The following is an 18203-nucleotide window of genomic DNA, read 5'->3' on the forward strand; positions in this document are numbered from 1 at the left end:
AAAGGGGCATGAGGAACAGAGATGCCTTTGTTGCGGCTCCCCTGCCCTGCAGAGCTGCCTGGCCACAGGCCAGTGAGGTGCTTGGCTTCCTACCAAGGTGAGAGGTTTGGGGGAAGCTGGCTGAGCAGCCAGCAGCTTCCCACAGCTGAAACTTCATTGGTAGCTGCTCTCTCACCTGGAGATGCAGGCTCCCAGCTGGCAGCAGTGTAAGGGGGCTCAGATGGGGTAAGCCCTAAAGCTGCTGTCGAGCCCAGAACCTTCCCTCCCACCCATCCCTGATGTGGCAGAGATGCTTATGGTAGGGTGGCCTAGGTGGGCAGCGGGGTGCAGGCATGGCTGTGTGGGCAGTGGGCACAGGTGAGCTTCCCCAGGGATGGGACAGGCATCAGTGTGTGGGGCTGCGGCAGGCAGGCACCTCGCCAGCTCACCGCTGCCTCCCATCACTGGAGATGCCCTTGGTCCCGCCTGCACCAACTCAACCTCTGCTGTGCACAGCCACCCACTTCCCTGGTGCCAGGATTTCTCTGTTACTCTGGAAGAGGAGGAAGTGAATCCCTCCAGGTCTAGGACACACCTTTAGAAGCATCAAATCCTTCCCAGGGGATATAAAAATCCCCCCTCCCCATGATCTCTAAGCAGCACCAGCATGAAACCAGTTTCAGATCCATCCTCTTTTTGGGTGTAGGATCCCATGCACATGTTTGGTTTTTTTCTCTGCTTCACCACCACAGGGCAGGTGGGAAGCAAGATCTGCTCTACATCCCCCCTGCCCTGCCATGCTCTTCGTGTGGCACTTTGCTCCTGTTTTGGAAAGCCCGTGGGATGGCGGGAGTTAATTCTCCATCCCAGTCGCTTTCCTCCTGGAGCTCAGCAGGAAGAGGGATTGTGCTAGGCAAGGGGCACCGCTGCTAGGGGGAGGAGAGAAAGAAGAAAATCTTAGTGTTCAGACCTTTTACCTAATTTCCAAAGGTTCAGACCTGAGGGCCATAGCAACAGGAGCTGCCGCGGGGTGTGACTGGAGCCCTGCCTCCCCTTCCCCTCATCCACCACCAGATGAGCTCAAGGCGTGTGGCTGTTGTTTGGTTTGGTTTTCAGCTGATTGTCTTTGCTCATTTCAAGTGCATTTTCCCTGGTTTCTATGAGTCCTTGGTGCTTGAGAAATCAGATGGCATCCAGGCAGGGCTGTTATCATGAAAACCTGACTTGAAATCCTAAGGTGGTAAAACCTCAAAGAGCTGTTGTACACATGTAGAAGTGAGAAGGAGTGGCACTTGTAGCTACAGGACAGAGTTTGGCCCAAAGGAGCTTGAGTCCAGCAGTACTTTCCTTTTACCAAGGTCAAATAAGCCTTTGCAAAAATACTGGGGGTTCCTGCAAGCCAAAACCAAAGATGTGGGCAATAAAGACTGCAAGATGTCATCCTTATGCCTACAGCTTGCTAATTCTTCTTTTGGATTGATTAGTGTGGTTCAACCACCAAGTTCATCTCTAAGGGCAGCCCATCCTGGAGAAACATCATGCAGCCCGATGTTTCGGACAGTGCTGAACCTGTCATCAAGGTGAGGGATCAGGGAAAGAAAGCAGTAGCAGTAAAAGCAGTAAAAGTAGTTAAAAGCAAAAGCACTTGCTAGGGAAAAGATGGGGACTTTAAGAGCAACTGAGCTGATTTAAATTGAGCTAACCTGTATCCCTGTCAAGGTTTAACCCCAGCCAGCAATTCATGCAGCAGGTTCCCTTGTGCAGCATCTTCCTTTGCTCCTTCTTCCTCAATGAGCCACAAGTTTAGCAAAGCATATGCTTAAGCATCTCACCAAATCCACTTAATTCCCCTTACACTGGTGCCAGGTTCTGTTTGCCACGGGGAAAGGTTTTCCAGCATGAAGCTGTCTGTCTTTCTGCTCTTCCTAGCTTGTGCACAGCAGTGTGTGTTTGCAGCTCCTTTCCTAGAGAGGAGCATCAATTCCATGCATGTTATATATTTGTCTTTGAGTCAGAATTAGTATTTAAGAAAAAAAAAAAAAAAGGTTGCTATACTCCAGACAAAGCTCCCTTTGTGTTTTCTGGAGACTCACTGCACTCAAGTGCTTTCTGTGCATCCCTGTAGCATTTGAACCCTGCCACAGAGCAGTGAAACACACTTCATCCTTAGGGAGCTCTGTGAAGAGAGGATCAGCTTCCCCTGGACTTTAATAAGCCACAAAAGTAGATATTTGCCTGTTTGCATGGTTCCAGTACTCTAAATTGTGTACACAAATTTGCAAGTTGTAGTCCCTTCATCTTAAGGAAGATCTCTCATGATATTTTTATTCTGAGGTGTCCTTTGAAAGTAACATCCTGCCCTAGTGCCAGCCAGTGGCCACATACAGCAGCTCTGAACAAACCCAGAGATCTGCAGTTAGGGTTGAATAGCTTTTTGGGGAAAGCAGTAGCAGGAGAGCTGCTATAGAGTGGTTTTCCCCACCATTGCCTTTTCCTTCCACCTCATTTATAGGGTACTTCTCACTGGCCACTAGGTTTGTGCAGAGAAGCTTGGAGCATCTCTGTTCCCGGGGCCAGGAGCCTATGGGCAGGTTTCTCTCCCCTGCATGGAGCAGACAAGAGCTGGATTGCTCCCTTGCATTCAACTTTCTGCCCTTAAGGAATCACTGGAATATGAATAGGATCCTTATCAAACCAGATTCATCCAAAGGACAAGGCCATATTAATTGTTTGCAGAAGTCCAGCGAATCAACAGCAGTTCCTCCTGATTCCTTCCTTGCCTGCTTTAACTCCAATGGCCAACTCAAGCAGAGGCCATGGAGCTCAGCAGCCTTCTGTGAGTGTTGGGTTGTGCCTGTCTTCCTGGGCGATATGATCAAGCACTATGGAAACAACTTCTGGCTGGAGCCTTTAATGTATTTGGAAGGAAAAAAAAAAAGAGTGCCTGTCACATCTGGGGATGTAAATGCAGTGGGGAGACCTGCTGGGAACAAGGCATTTTCCCTTGAAGCCATTTACCATGCTCTGGAGTAAGGTGGGGGAGATGGGTATCAATCATGATGAGAAAGCAGAAGTGTGAGGCTTGATTCCCTTTCCAGGGCAGGACTGGCAGCCTAAAGCTTAATGGCTAGAGTAGAAGAAGCTAAAAAGCTGCAATGACTTTCTGACTTCTCCATTGCTTCTGGAAAGTCCTCTGTCCAGCTGGACATGTGCCTAAAGAGGAGAGAAAAAATTGCAAGCATCTTCCTTTCCCTCAATGCAGACCAAATGCTGGCCAAAACCTGCTGTTATTCCAACCAGACTGTCTTGTCCAGCTGCGGCTGCTCTCTGGAGCACATCTGGGTGGTTTCTTTGCTGATGGGCAGCCAGGGCTCTGCCCAACAAAGCACATGGTGGCTGGGGCTGGTGGCTCTGAGGCTGGGCTCACGAGGAAGGAGAGGCTGCTTGTTCAGCACACGGCATGGCAAGAGCTAGTGTTGATGCTGGCCAAGCTGCTGGCTCACCAGAAGGCCTCATGTCTGCAAAATTTCAATCTAGGGCTAAATTTAAACATGAGAATGTAGCGTTTAGAAGCCCAGAGAATAGCCCAGCCCTGGCCTGCAGCAGCTGCCTCTAGCCAGCCCTCCCTTTGGCAAGGAAGAAGCCTTTGTTTCCCCAGGACCCTGGGCCAGCTTTGAATAATAGCACCAGCAAAACCATCCCTGCCCCGGTACAATGGAGCTGCACTCTCCGTTCCCAGATGTGCAGGAGGGAAGTGCCCAGTGTGTCTCTTCCTGATGTTTTCCTTCCAGCTGTCTTCCACCCATTGCTGCCTGGGGAGAGGGCAGTGGAGTTTTCTCCGGGAAACCCTCTGGATCTTGCTGCTGGTGGCTGGGAAAAGTGGTTTGGGCTGCCCTGTCAGCTATTCAGCTGGTCTGCAACAGCTTGAAGGGGCTCCTGTGCTGCAGTGAGGAAGTGGTCCTCAAGCAAAGGTGAAGATGCTTTCCCTCTCAGATGTGTCTTCATGCTCAAAGAGCCTTTGGTTTCCATCTTCTCCTCAAACAGCCTTTGGTCTGCATTTTCTGCTCCTCAAGCAGCCCTCAGTCCTCATAGTCTTCTCCTGATCACCACCAGCAGGGCTGGAAACTTGATTGGACAGAGAGTCCCATTGCTGAGAGATCCATTCCTCTGCTCAGTCCTCACATCCCAAGGACAGAGGTCAACATGGAACCACCTTGTGTGTAAAGCCTTGTGCCAAGGTCACACTGAATGAGTCTCAGGTGAGCTGGTGGCCCTGAACGTGGAGATTGGAGCCTGGGATGAGGCCTGGGCTGTTTCAGGTTCAACTGATCCACAAAGGGTGCCTTTTTTGGGCAGTGCCTGGGGCATAAGGCTTGAGGCAGCAGGAGAAGGGGTGGGTGACTCAAGCCAGGGCACTGCATCCCATGACCTGCTTTGGCCCTATCTCCTAGGTGGAAAATTCCTGCCCATGGGCAGCGTCCTCCAGCCTTTATTTTTAAGCAGTTGGCTAAGGACAAGGCTAAGGCAGGGAGATAATGGGTGCTGACAGCAGCCTGGCTGCTAGATGGGTTTGTGCCTGGGCTTACAGGATATTTGTCATTAAAGGAAGGTGGGAGGGGGTTTGTGGTGGCAGAGCCCCAGGTTGCAGGGGAGCTGCAGCTCTGGGAAGGGGGCACAGGAAGGGACGTTGACGCCGCGAGTCAGTGGCGGGATTACTCATCCCCATGGCATCGGTGTGGGTTCCCTCCCAGGTCCTCAGCGTGCCAGGGAGGCTGGGCACAGGCCGTGTTCTCACCTGTGGGATGGGGATCCAGGCTCTGCACCGTGTCAGAGCCCAGCCAGCCCCTTGTGGCAGCAGTGCTGAGTGGTGAGCGAGGTGACCTTCAATGGGGCAGTGCTGCTCTGCACTCCTGCACAGCATCTCTGCTCTTCTTTCCCCCTTCCTTCCCTTTCCCCCTTTCCCCCTTATTTTTATGCAGCAGTACTCACCACCTGTGTTCCCAGAGCCCACCTGTTTGGAGTGGATGCTATGCTGACCCTTTGCAAATACAACCATGTATTCCCAAAGTCTTGCAAGGGGAAAATGTACATCAGAATAAAACCCCAATAGGTGTAGGTTAACTTTCAGCTCTGTTTCACTTGCCATGGTGCAGTTGTCTCGAGTCAAACACGTGTAGTCTTTGCAAGATTAGATCTTGTATTTTTTTCTTCCTGATTTTGTAACCATATCCCAGGGAATCCTTTTACTTGGTGGCAACTCAGGATTCCAGCTTCCCTCAAAAAGAAATCTTGAGTAAAAACAGTAAGATTTAGACACATAAAACCTCCTGAAAGATAGAAACATTCTGCCTTAAGAAGGGATGTATTTAAAACAAAGCAGAGGGCAAATAATATCAGCTGAAGTCTCATGCTGGAAGAGGTTATGTGAATGAGGATAGGGAGGTGGGCAGCGGGTAAAGCCCAGCTGGGGCTGATGCTGTTCCCAAAAGGGAGGGAGAATGAATGTTTTACACTGGGCTGTAAAGCAAAGGCTGTCCTCCTGGCTGTGCTGGATATGCAGTCCCTGTCCTGAGGCCTCACAACTGAGGTGCAGAGGCTGAGAAATGCTTTGAGCCAGTGGCTGCTCTTGCCAGGCCCCCCAGCACTGAGCATAGAACCACAGCATTGTTTTGGCTAGAAAAGTCCTTTAAGCTCCTTCCCTCACCCTGCCAAGCCCACCACTAACCCCTGGCCCTCGGATAGGGACTCCCCCAGCTCCCTGGCCAGCCTGGGGCAGGGGTTGACAACCCTCTCAGGGAAAAAGTTCTTCCTAATCGCCAATCTAAACCTCCCCTGGGGCAACTTGAGGCCATTTCCTCTTGTCCTGTCACTTGTTACTTAGGAGAAGAGACCAACTCCCACCTCACAACAACCTCCTGTCAGGTAGTTGTAGAGAGTGACTGTGTCTCCTCTCAGCCTCCTCTTCTCCAGAATAAATACCCCCAGCTCCCTCAGCTGCTCCTCATCAGACTTGTGCTCCAGACCCTTCCCCAGCTCTGTTGCCCATCTCTGGACGTGCTCTGGCCCCTCAGTGTCTGTGTTGTAGTAATGGGCCCAAAAATGAACACAGTATTGGAGGTGTGGCCTCACCAGTGCTGAGAACAGGGGCATGGTGCTGTATCTGCCCCGTGTCAGCCCTTCTGCTCAGCATCCCATCCTGCAGTAGGGGCACATCAGATCCTCAGCCAAGTGTTCTTGCCAAGGGGTGGGTGGTAGCCCTTGGGGCACCCTGCCATCTCATTGAGTTGGCTGGCCCAGATAGGAAAGAAAAACAGAGGTGGGACCTACCAACCCAGCAACTGCCACCCCAAAATCTACTGGCAGGGAGAAGATGTGTTGGTAGAGATGCAGAAGTAGCTTGAACAACATCCAAGAGGCTGCCTTCAGATGCCACACAGGGAAGATTTCCAGGCCGAGTTTCTGGGTAGCAGAGTGTGGTGGCAGAGGTGTGCAGTGTGCCCATGCATGGCCCAGGGGCATCTTTGTGTGCCAGGAAGCGTTGCAGCATCCTCTGCTGTACAAAGCCTGTTGCCCTGGGTCTGCACACTGCTGCCCTAACGCCCAGGTTTGCCAGTGATGCTCAGGATTTGAGGCTGACTGACTCCTTGTTTTCCTCCTCAGGTTAAAAGGTTCTTATACCACTTAGAGAGCTGGAACTCCAGGACCTTATTCATCCCAGACTGCTGGGGCCCTGATGTCACCTGAGCAGCATGATGACACAGGGAAGAGGAAACCCATCAAAGGTTTGGAGACCTCCAGCACCTCCTGCAGGGCCACCACCTCTGCTTTAAATTCAGAGACATGAAAAGTTACACAGAGGTAAGTGGAGGGGAAGAAGAATAGAAGAAGGGATGGGGCCAGCTCTGTGCTGGAGATGGGAGGCATATGGCCCGAGGAGGAGGAGGAGAGGGAGGAAGGGGGCGGCTGCTCCCTGCCAGCGGCCCGTCACGTGTGGAGCTCTGCTTTTGGCATCGCCTACGTGTTTGTGAGGGGAGGGGGGTGTGAAATCAGCTTCTGCTTCCAGGAATCCTCCCAGTACAGGATATGCAGTGGGGAGCTGGTAAACATGATCCAAGGGCCAGGCTGTAACTCAATCGGCTCCTGGCGTTAGCTGCTCCCTGCCCGAGCACCTCGCGAGCCCCGTGGCTTCCCGGGGGTCAGTGTGTGAGATGTGTCCCCGGGCACGGGGCAGTGCTGGGGGCCAGAGCTGATGGGAACTGCTCAGGAGCTCAGGAGGAGCTTGCACAAAGGCTATGGGGACGAGGCAGCTTCTCCAGCCTACGTGGGGTGGATATTTCTCGAGTGCAGTCCAGGTTCAGCTGCTACTTGCAAACCCTCTCTGGCCTCAGCTGTGGGTTCCCCAAGTCAGAAATAGCCACTTGGCCGAGGAGCAAACATCTCCCCCAGCCTCCCTCCCCCTCCCCAGCTCCCTGTTCTGGCGGGTAACAGCCTGCACCCATTCACAGATAGCAGTGGCTGTCCTGTGGAGGCTGCCAGCACGCCTCAGCCTGTTCCTAATCTGCCTGCTTGCAAAAATACAGCTCACTTGGGCTCTTTCCCCTCCTCCCTCCCTCCCTCCCTCCCTTCCTTCCCCACTGCTCAGGACAGCTTGTTTACTGCTGGGTGCAGGGAAAGTGTGACCTCCCCTGCCTGCCATTCCCCGCTTCAGTTCTCCCAGGGGCCCTGGGGATGTGTGAGGGGACGGGGTCCTGATTTCCCTGCACCCCCAGATGCCAGAGGAAGGGGCTGGGAAGGGCATTTTGCAATAACAACAGGTTTCATTGATGAGACCAATATCAGGCTTGTGGATGTTTTTTTTGCTTCCAGCCTCAATGCAGGGGCTGAGTATTGATGAGTTCAAGCACAGGACCTGGGGAGGTGGGAATGGGGGTGAAATTAGTCAATAGGGAGTACTGAAGCTGTGCAGGTGAGGATGGGGAAGGAAAGCTTTGGGGCTTGTCTGAAGTAGCAGAGAAGGAGGTGCCTGGGGACAGAGACATCATGATGTTGAGATCTTCTTGGTGGGTGGGGATGGACTTCCTATGGCATGGAGGACTGCTGTGCCCTCTGTGCCCAGCCTGGCCTGCCTGTAGCAGATGGATTTGGATGAGAGGAGTGTCAGGGTGGGCAGAGGGATCGGAGAGCTTGGCAGAGCTGGCTCAGCAGAGCAGGGAGCATTAGGGGGCCACAGAACCTGTCCCTCCCTGACCTCACATCCAAGTCTTCAGCAAACTGACCCCAGTCAATTTCTAAATATATTCTTTAGCTCACATCGGTGAAGAACAGGATCTGAACTCTATTTTTTAGCCCTTGGTTTAGTTTCTTTCAGAAAGGAGGAGGTGGCCAGGGCAGGCCAGGCCCTGCAGGACACGGGGTGGGTTTGGTGCCACCCCAGGGTTTGTTTGTATTTTTAGAGCGTGACGCAGGCATAAGGCCATCAAAGTGAGTGAAATTCCACTCTAGAGCCTGGAGCAGCTCCCTGTCCCCATCCTCCTCCTCAGGGATGGGCTGGAGTCAACAGCTGAGATGGGGCTCAAGTGTCCTGGCTGTGGCAGTGCCCAGATGAGGCGAGGGACAGATGGGTGGGTGAGTCGCAGGGCTCCGGGTGGAAGAGCAAGGAGGTAGGCAGAGGACAGTCCTCCTGCTGTTATCACTCCTAGAACAGCCTCCTGGGAGTGGAGGTCTGCCTGTGCCATGCTGGGATGGTGCAGAGTGCCTGACGCCTCTTGGCACAAGTGATCTTGTTTGGTAGGGCAATGGGCACCTTGCCCTGAGGGAACTGGGGGCATGGGGATGCTGAGAGGAGACTGGGACAAACTGGGGAAGGGTGGGGAGCTCGGATACATCGAGGAGACCAGGGTGTACTGTGCTTACTCAATGGAGTGGTGAGTTGGCAATGTGGTGAGTCAAAAGCTGGGGAGAGGGGAAAAACCTGGCAAATGGGATCTGGAGGGGGGAGGGGGCTTAAAATGGCACAGCACATCTCCTTAAGATAACACCTCGGGTCTCTTCATGGTCTCTAGCAATGTGTGATGCAAGTGAAGCATCTCAGCAGGGCTTGGGCTGGACAGCCAGTGAGTCAGCGGGTGAGAGTCCCACCTCTTGAATCACCACTGGCAGCACTGGGAGCTCCCGCTGCCCCCTCCTCCTGCCAAGGGGTGATGGAGTCACAGTCCCCAGGGGGTGGCTGCAAGGGAAAAGCGTCACTTGATGAGTTAAACCTGACATAAAGAGAGAAAGTGTCCCGTGGGATGCTGACCCAGCTGGAAAGCGTTGCAAGTGACGTTCCCGGGAAGAGCAGGGAGCGTCAGATCCTGGCTTTAAGGCAAGTGATTTGCCCAGTCTTTTGGATAAGCAGGATGTGCTGAGAGCCTCTGCTTGAGAGCTGCTCCTGGTGAGGTGTGAAACATCTTCCTCTGCTTTTGCTGGTGATTTTTCAAGGAGATACTGTTCCCTGCCAAAAGCTTGGCATCACCCAGCTCGGGTGGCTGTGATCACATCTCACTTGCTTTCATCCAGGGATTCATCCAGCGATGAGACTCAGCAGGACCAATGTTCAAACCACATCTTGACCCTCAAAGGTGGTGACGAGGAGCCCCGTGTGAGGGAGTTGAACCCAGGAGAAGTGGATGGCACTCTGGAGTGCTGGGTGGCAATCTGGAGGCTTGCATGGAGGAATAACGTGCCCCATTATGCAGGGCCTGTTGTTTCATTGGGCTGCCCTTTCATCTCAGACTTGGGGGCTCTTTTCTGAGCCATCTTTCCCTGGTGTGGTGGCACAGGCTGATGTGATGGGGAGGGAATGGCTGGCTCTGCATGGCAGTAGAGCGGGCAGGGGCTGCCCCGTGGGCATGCTGAGTCCTTTCTGCTTGGCCATGCTGAGAACAAGGGCTCCTCTCCACCTTCCCTGTGCCCACACCTCACCTCTAATGCACTCCAGTTTTGAGGTGGGGTTTTTCCCTCTAATACACAACCCAGTGCCTGCCTGCCCCTCCTGGCTTTCATACCAGCGGTCTGTGGCTCTGCTCCAGGGCATTCCCTCCGCTGTGTTGGGTGGATTTTCCCTCAAAGATTGATCCCAGCGGTGGGATTGACAGGGTGAGGGCAGGGCTTGGACTTGATGATCTTAAAGGTCTTTTCCAACCTAAATGATCCTGTGATTCTACTACTCCATATCCTTGCTGCTTACCCAGCTGAATGAGAAAGGGTAGATGAGCCAACAGCTATTTACCACCTACAACCTCTTACTGCTCTTTCTGTGTTGTTCCCTTACAGACTCCTTCCCCTGATAGTCCTCTTTTTGAGGGGACAGTCCCATCTGGTGCCATTCCACAAGAGATCTCTGGAGCTGCATTTACAATGCAGGTACCTCAGAGCCAAGAGCGCTTCATGGATTTTTATTTGCAACCACAAAAGGTCAGTGGCTTTCCCTCACCATTGGTTTGCTGAGGAGATGCTGTGGTCATTCTCCTGCTAGGGTTTCCCAAACCACAGGCCGGTTCTCAGGCCCAGAGTGGTCTCTCAGTGGGGACCGCGGCATTTCATACCACTGTGTGTAGGACTGGATCCTCTTGTGGAACAGAGAGCAAACACAATATGCTGCCAGAAATCATACCAAGCATGTGGCACACACCAGGAGGTGCCCAAAGATGCTCGTATGGGCCTTGGAGCCCTGTCTCTGTTGGCCTTGTAGGGAAAATTACCCAAGTAATTTGCTATGGGTGCTTCAGAGCCTGTTTTTTTCCTAGGGCTGGGTCTCACCTACAGCAAAAGTGCCTCTGCAGGGGAGGCAAGGGGAACAGCTATGCCTGGTCCTCTGGAAGCAACTCTCCAGTTTGTATCACAAGTACCAGTGTTTGCTGGTGCTTCTGCATGGGACAAGTGCCATCCTTCCATGGTGAAGGACAAGGGGTAATGGCCATAAGCTGGAACACAAAGAGTTCCACTTAAACACAAGGAAAAGCTTGTTTGCTGTGTGGGTGATGGAGCCCTGGCACAGGCTGCTCAGGGAGGGTGTGGAGGCTCCTTCTCTGGAGGTTTCCAAACCCACCTGGACACGTTCCTGTGCCCCCTGATTGAGCAGAACCTGCTTTAGCAGGGGTGTTGGGGCTGGATGAGCTTTGGAGGTCTCTTCCACCTCCCCCATTCTATGATTCTTATCTATAGTGCTGGAGAGAAAGTATTAAACATTTATTAACCTGAGTAGTTTCAGAGGTTTTTTGCCTTTTCAGTAGGATTTTCTTGTCGTTTTTGTTTTTAACAGATTTCTTTTTGGCATCCTGAGAAGTGCTGCCCACCCCTCCCACAGCCTGCCTCACGGTAGCTTCATGTGAATGCTTAAGGATGTGGGGAATGCTGGGCTGGATCAGCCTGTGACTTCCAGGTACTGTCCTGCACTTGCCCTCAACGAGCTGTAAGAGAGTGTGAGCTCCTTTGCCCGTGCATGGAAGATGCACATGTTGCTGGCACGTTCTTGCACTTGCTTTTGTCTGCTCCCTAGAGGAGGGATGTATCTTTGCTCTTAAGCAAATGTTGCACTCCTCCTTGCAAATATCAGGGTGGATGGTTGACCCTGAGAGGCCTTGAAGGCTGTTCTGGTGCATCCCACCTGAAGGTGACAGCTCAGTGCAGGGGACAATGGGACCCTGCTGGGCATGGCAGGTTTTGGTGAGGGGGTGCATCATATGTTGGCAGTTGACACTGGATATATACTGGATGTATAAATCCTGTCCTTCCCAGAGGCCTGGGTCTTCCCTGGAGCTGCTGCTCTGTCTCCTCCCATTTCTGGGGGGAGGAAGCTGCAGCTGATCTCACCACTAACACAAATTAGTTGGGTTTTTTTGTTGCTTTTTGGGTTGGAGTGGGTTTTTTTGTTTTGTTTTCGGTTTTGTGTGTTCAGTTTGAACAATAAAACATCTGTTCCTGAGCCCAGCAGCTGGACCAAAACGAAATGACGTGAGCATCAATTATCCTCCAGGCTGGGGAGGCTGATGGAAGAATGGTGCAGATTCCCTTAATGCTGAGTAACAAACGAGCACGACAGCTTGGCAAGATGGTTTGTGTTCCTGAGAGTCTCCAAACAACGCTCCTCCTCGAGCCCTCAGGTTAGGGTGTTGGGGTGCTCACTGTCATGCACTGCTGCTCTGGGTAGCAAGCAGCAGCTGTGGGGTGGGGGTGGGGAGATGCTTTTGCTACAATTGAAGGATAAAATGCATTTTTGGTGAAAGGGCTTACAGATACAGATTTTTCTGAAGGCACCGACTCAATACAAATCACAGAATGGTGGGGGCTGGAAGGGACCTCTAGAGATCACCCAGCCCAACCTCCTGCTAAAGCAGGTTCCCCTGCATCAGGTCACACAGGAACGTGTCCAGATGGGTTTGGAAACTTCCAGAGAAGGAGCCTCCACACCCTCCCTGGGCAGCCTGGGCCAGGGCTCCCTCACCTCAACACCAAAGGACTTTCTCCTTGTGTTTAAGTGGAACTTTTTTGTGTTCTCACAGCCAAAATCAAAAGCACTTTTTTGGAGGGGAGGACTGCAGGGCTGGATGTAGACCCATCTCCTGTGGAGCCAGCACAGAGAGCCCCAGCTGGGACATTGTCCATGGTGGGCACAAAGAGCCATCCTGGAGCAGAGCTGGGACCTGCAGGGATGATGCAGAATCACGTTCCCTGGGTACAGAAAGGGGCTATTAACGGGGAGAAAGCGGGGATGGATGGGAGAGCACAATGGCTCTGATTTGTTGGCAGTTGTGACCTGCAGTCCCTGGCAGCACCTCAAAGCAGCTGTGAAGTGCCAGTCGGTGGCGGTGCCCCGGCGCGTGATGCGGCGCCTGACGCTGCGTAAGGCTGTGGCATGGGCTGCCCGGCAGGGAGGGCACCAGCTCCCTGCTCCTCCCCAGGGCCCCCACAGGAAACCCCAGCATCCTTGTGATGAGCTGAGTGCTCCAGGAAAGAGGTGACTTTGCTTTCCAGGGCTCTCTAAAAACCCCATCTGCTCTGCTAGCCATGCTTGGGTAAATTTTATCTCCTCAGGACTTGGGTTGTTGCTCTGCCCAATGCTGGGTGAATGCAGCCACTGCCATGCTGTCAGGCTCTAAGCCAAGGATGGCCATGCAGATACTGTCAGGAGAGACCTTATCACTCTCTACAACTACCTGATAGGAGGTTGTAGTGAGAGGAGGGTTGTTCTCCCAAGTAATGAGTGACAGGACAAGAGGCAACGGCCTCAGGTTGTACCAGGGAGGTTTAGATTGGAGATGAGGAAAATCTTCACTGAGAGGGATGTTAGACCCTGGCACAAGCTGCCCAGGGAGGTGGGGTAGTCCCCATCCCTGGAGATATTGAAAAGACACAGCTGAGGTGCTGAGAGACATGTTTTAGTGGTGGGCTTGGCAGTGTGAGGGGAGGGGTTGGACTTGGTGATCTTAAAGGTCTTTTCTAACCAAAATGATTCCATGATTCTATTCTGTCAGTACACACAGACAGAGATACAGACACACACACACACACACACACACACTCTCTCATTCTCCTGTCCCACAGCTTACTAGAAAAAGGTTATTTCCCCACATCCCAGTAGCACAGAAAAACTGTGACTGTGGGAAAAACACTTTTATCAGGGAGGAGCATGTTTCTGAGTGAGTTGCTTTATACCTGCACAGCTAGATGCCTGAATAACTTAATGCAGGCTTCAGGAAGTAATCTAGGCTGCTGCAATTTTGAAGCCTCTAAAATAGCTTTCCTGCTCCCCATGGAGCTGGGTTTTTTTATAAGCCTGACAGCTTCCAGCACCCCATGGGTGAGGCACAGCTGCTCGTTGCTGAGGAACTCCTCAGGGGGGATGGAAAGGGGGCTTATTTGTCTGTCTAATTTTTGTAAAGAAAGTGAGAGTTGGAGGTGAGTAACAGGGGAGAAAGAGCCTGTTTGGGAATAACAGCTTGCTCTGAAAACCCAGCAGCATCAAGCACCCATTTTGTCTGGCTTTTTCCTTAAAAAAGGAAGGCACCACCATAGGACAGTGTCCGTGTCCCAGGCTCTGTTGCTGTATGTCTGCACTCCATGGCTCTGCTGAGGCTATCACCCAGCAAAGACACTGCCAAGAAAACCCCTTTTCTCGCTTGCTGGAGCCTTTTTACTCCAATCCCTTATTGCCTTTGGCCTCGAGCCTGGGTTATATCAACAAGCCACACCAGGCCAAAACTACCCCCAAGGTGTCATGTCTGACATGCATCGCGTCTCTGCTCCAAGTCTGGGCTCTGTGGTTGCTCCTGCCCAGGCCTCTCCTACCAGAAAATGGAGTTCAGCTGGGAAAATCCCCAAAACTTCACTCAGGAAATACTTGGCAGCCTTACAAGCAAAAGTAAAGGAAGCTTTGGCTTTAAAAATGTATAAAAATAGATTGTTTCATCCCAAAGCAACTGAACTTACCCCAGTAGGTGTAGCTTTTGTTATTTTTTGTACTGTACTTCAGCATGTTTTCTCAAGTCTTACAAAAGTGAGTGTGTCATCATTCTGTTTGCCTGTCCCTTTCCCTTACTAACATGCTGAACTGCCTGATTTTGGGTAGGTCTGGCAAAGACATTCATTTCTCCTCAATATTCAGGTCTTTCTGGCTTTTTGAAAATCGGGGCCAGGGCTGGAGGCCCAGCTGCTCTCTTGCACAGAGAAAAAGGCTTGTTGGCTCCCCAGTTTGCCAGACACTGGCAGTGACCCCATCAGCTGGAGCATCAGGCAGCTGGGGAGGTGTCCAAGTCAGCACACAGCAGCTTGAATGGGAAGGTAAGCAATGTGGGATGCCTCGTGCATGACAGGATCAGGTGATGGGTTTAATAAGTGAAGACTTTTCTGCCTCCATAGCTGGATTAGGGAAGAATTCATCAGCCAGACAGAAAATGTGGTAATCCCTTCATGCTGGAGTGAGGAGGGCTGTGCTTGAGAGCCCAGGGGATGTGTGTGGGATAGGGCTGCACTGATTCTGCGCATCTCTTCCCCTCCTAGCCTCGCAGCAGAAACAGCTTGGAGAGACAGCTTGGGATGGAACCAAGATAAAGGCTGACATCCCTGCACCCTGCTTGATTCTCCAGTGATCCATCCAAGGACTTTCCCTTTCTTCTTTTGATCCAGTTTGCAGTGGCCTGCTTTTCCCAGCCTGCTTGGTAATCCTAAGTGATAAGAGACAGATGCCTAAATGTCTCTTAAGGAGCTGGACCTTAATCCTTACCTACAGCAGTGGTGCTCTGGCTCCTTGTGAGCCATCTTACATCTGCAAGGACTGAGCCTCCCATACATCACCCCTCTATCTAGAGCAAAATGTACCCTGAGAGACACAGGGTGGTGGGGAGCAGGGTTGTGTGGTCATCGGGCAAGGAGCCAGCAGGGCAGGGCTGAGATGTACAGCCACCACCTATGGATCATCTGGAAGAGGCTTCTGAAAGCTGGATGGGACTGAAGATGCTGACCCAGGTGCAGGAGTAGTATGGGATGTGTGTGCGATACAGCTGCCCACCTAAGAAAAACAAGGTGGGTAGGGGAAAAAGAAAGGCAGGGCAGCATGTTGTTTGCCATACAGCATCTGAGACACTGGTGGGATGCTCCATGTGGGCACTGCCCCAGCAATGGTCGGATGCATGGCTCTGCCTTGTCCGGATGGCTCTGCTATGCAGCTCTGGAGCTCTTCCTGCTACAGAGGTGAGGCAGAGTCTCAGGATGGGGCTAAAAATGTTGTAATGACATCTGCATCCCACCTCAGTGGGGGTTTTGTACTGCAGAGGGCTCCAATTCCTCGCCTAGAGGCTGCCTTCACCATGCAAAACAAAAGGGCTGTGGGGCTGGGAGCTCTCCTCTCCCCTCCCTGGTTCCCCTCACCCCTTCATTTCAACACATCCCTCCACCTCTGGCTTGTTTGCACAGCTCAAAATGTTCTGAGCATTATCAGTGTTTGCACTTTTGCCACTGTTTGTGTTAGTTGCACTTTAAAGGCAATAAAGTCAAGCTTTGTTTGCTTACAAAGGAACTGTGCCTTTTTTCCTTCATTAGACAAACCAGAGCTTACCCTAAAACATGGCACCAACCACCTCTGTAAGCTACAGGCCTCTGCTTGGGCTCCTGGGGATGATGCCTCCAGTGGAAAAGGGGATTTATGTATGCAAACACACTGGGCTCATGCTGTGCATCACCCCACAGCTCTGCCTGCCAGGCTTTATGCTACACAAGGGAGGCTGAAGAAAGCATTGCCCCCACTTTCACCTTTCAGCTGGTCCCTGAAGCCAGCGCCTGGATGTCTGGGGTCACACAGCCTCAGCAGGCTCTTTTCCAAGTGAGCTGGCACTACTCATAGCAAAGCCTCATCTGGAGTCCTCCATTCAGTTCTGGGCTCCCCCGCTCAAGAGAGACAGGGAAACACAGGGCAGGGACACCAAGGTGATCAGGGGACTGGACCATGTCTAGGATCTGCTTCATACAGGTTTGCAGGCTCTTAAAAGGCTTTTGAGGGTATCTTGGCTGCAGAACCCATGAGGAAACCAGAGTTTGGTTAAATAGTGAGGGTTTTTTTTCCACACAACTTCACGCTTTCCTGTCCATCTGAACACTTGGCAACTGACTGTTTTGTCCATAAAAACCCAAAGTGATTATGTTTGCAGAGGTTTGCAGAAGCAGCACAAGAGCATGGAGAGGAGCTCACCTAATGGTAAGAGCCACCTGCCTTGCTGCTTCCTCGGTTTGGCCACACTGGCTAACTTCTCAGATTATCAACATTTTAGAGAGCACTTCTGTAGAAAAAAAAAGAAACAAAAGCATACCTTGGTATCTTTTGCATAGCAGTTGATGGGTTTGAGCATCAGTTTTGGCCTCAGAAAGGCCATCAGGGTGAGTCCTTGCTCCCTCTTCCTCCATGTGACAGAAATGATTTGAATTCTTCCCATCTAATAGCCAGCCTTGCAGTGTGTTGGCTGAAGAGCAGATGCAGCTCTGGCAGGCAGTCAGAAAAACACTAAATGAGCAAGTTCTTCTTCTGTTTCTCACATGCACACCATTCCTCGGTGCTTGCAAATGCGTGGTGTAATCAGCCTCCATTTGTTTCTACAGCTTCAGTTCCAGAATAGATGGGAACAGAAGCTCCAGCAAACTCTGCTACTGCTGCTGGGAGCTGCTAGGAAAATGAGGATGAGTAAGGTGCAGCTACTACTCTGTCCCCTTGAGCTTTCTCTGTTAAGCACTTAGTAATGGAGATGATACCCCAAACCAAGCCTTGCAGGTGCAACAGGGCAACGACGCCTCTAAACAAGGTCTTTACCATGTAAGTGGCAGTGCTGGGTTAACGGTTGGACTTGGTGATCACCTTTAAGGTCTTTTCCAACCTAACCAATTCTCTGACTATAAGCCACAGACATTTGCTATGAGCCACAAGCTCAGTCTGCTTCTCTGGCTGACTTACATCTCCAGTCAAAATACATCATCACCCTTCCCAGCTTCTCATCATCTGGAGAGAAGGCAGGGTGGAAAGTAAGCAATAATTGCCCTTAGACAGAGCACTAGACCCCCAAACAGCCTGAGGGGACTGTTGAGGCTGTCAGACACCAGCCCTGTTCTGTCAAAAACATGGACTGGGATGACACAATGAGCAGAAGCACAAAGTAAAAGATTTCTTGCATGGAAAGGAAAAAAAAGCACCCATCACTTCTTGCACCAGCAATTGGAAAGGTGATTTATGTAGTTCCCCAGAGGACAGGCTGTAATTGCATGGTGGTGGAGCGTGTTGGTGTGAGGACACAGTGCAAACATTGCACAAGCAGAAGGCAGAGGGTCTCTCCACTCTCACCTTTGCACATGGCTGGTTTACGGCCCACTCCCTCTGCCCAGCTACTGCTGACACACTGGCTCTTTGGGCCAGCTCTCCATCACCATGTCATTGGGCCAAGGACAGCACAGGGGGTTTGCTCCTCCTCCTGCCTTCGAGGTGGTGGAGGGAAGTGGTGGTACAGGCAACCTGCCCAGCCTGGCCGCGCTGCTCAGGCAGCCTCAGCACGCCAAGAGCAAGCTGTTTGCAAACAACCCACAGCCCCTTTCCTCATCTCCAGGCCATTTATCTGCAGAAGGAAAAGCCAAGCTCAGCCTTGACATCCTGCTTTTTTATTCTACTCTGCTTGCCAGGCAAGCTAGGCCTGAGGAGTTCCGTGAGTGTG

The 18203-nt window shown here is 51.9% G+C and overlaps 1 long non-coding RNA gene across 1 annotated transcript; it reads left to right on the forward strand.

The window, feature by feature from the left end:
- Nucleotides 1-6900: 6900 nt before the first annotated feature.
- LOC133626291 (uncharacterized) lies at nt 6901-16029 on the forward strand. Its single transcript, XR_009819389.1, has 5 exons — nt 6901-10434; nt 11282-11401; nt 11951-12122; nt 14624-14799; nt 15019-16029. It is a non-coding gene; the product is annotated as an uncharacterized LOC133626291 (long non-coding RNA).
- The last annotated feature ends 2174 nt before the right edge of the window (nt 16030-18203 follow it).

The sequence above is a fragment of the Colius striatus genome, chromosome 10, assembly GCF_028858725.1.
Source record: "Colius striatus isolate bColStr4 chromosome 10, bColStr4.1.hap1, whole genome shotgun sequence".
Lineage (NCBI taxonomy): Eukaryota > Metazoa > Chordata > Aves > Coliiformes > Coliidae > Colius > Colius striatus.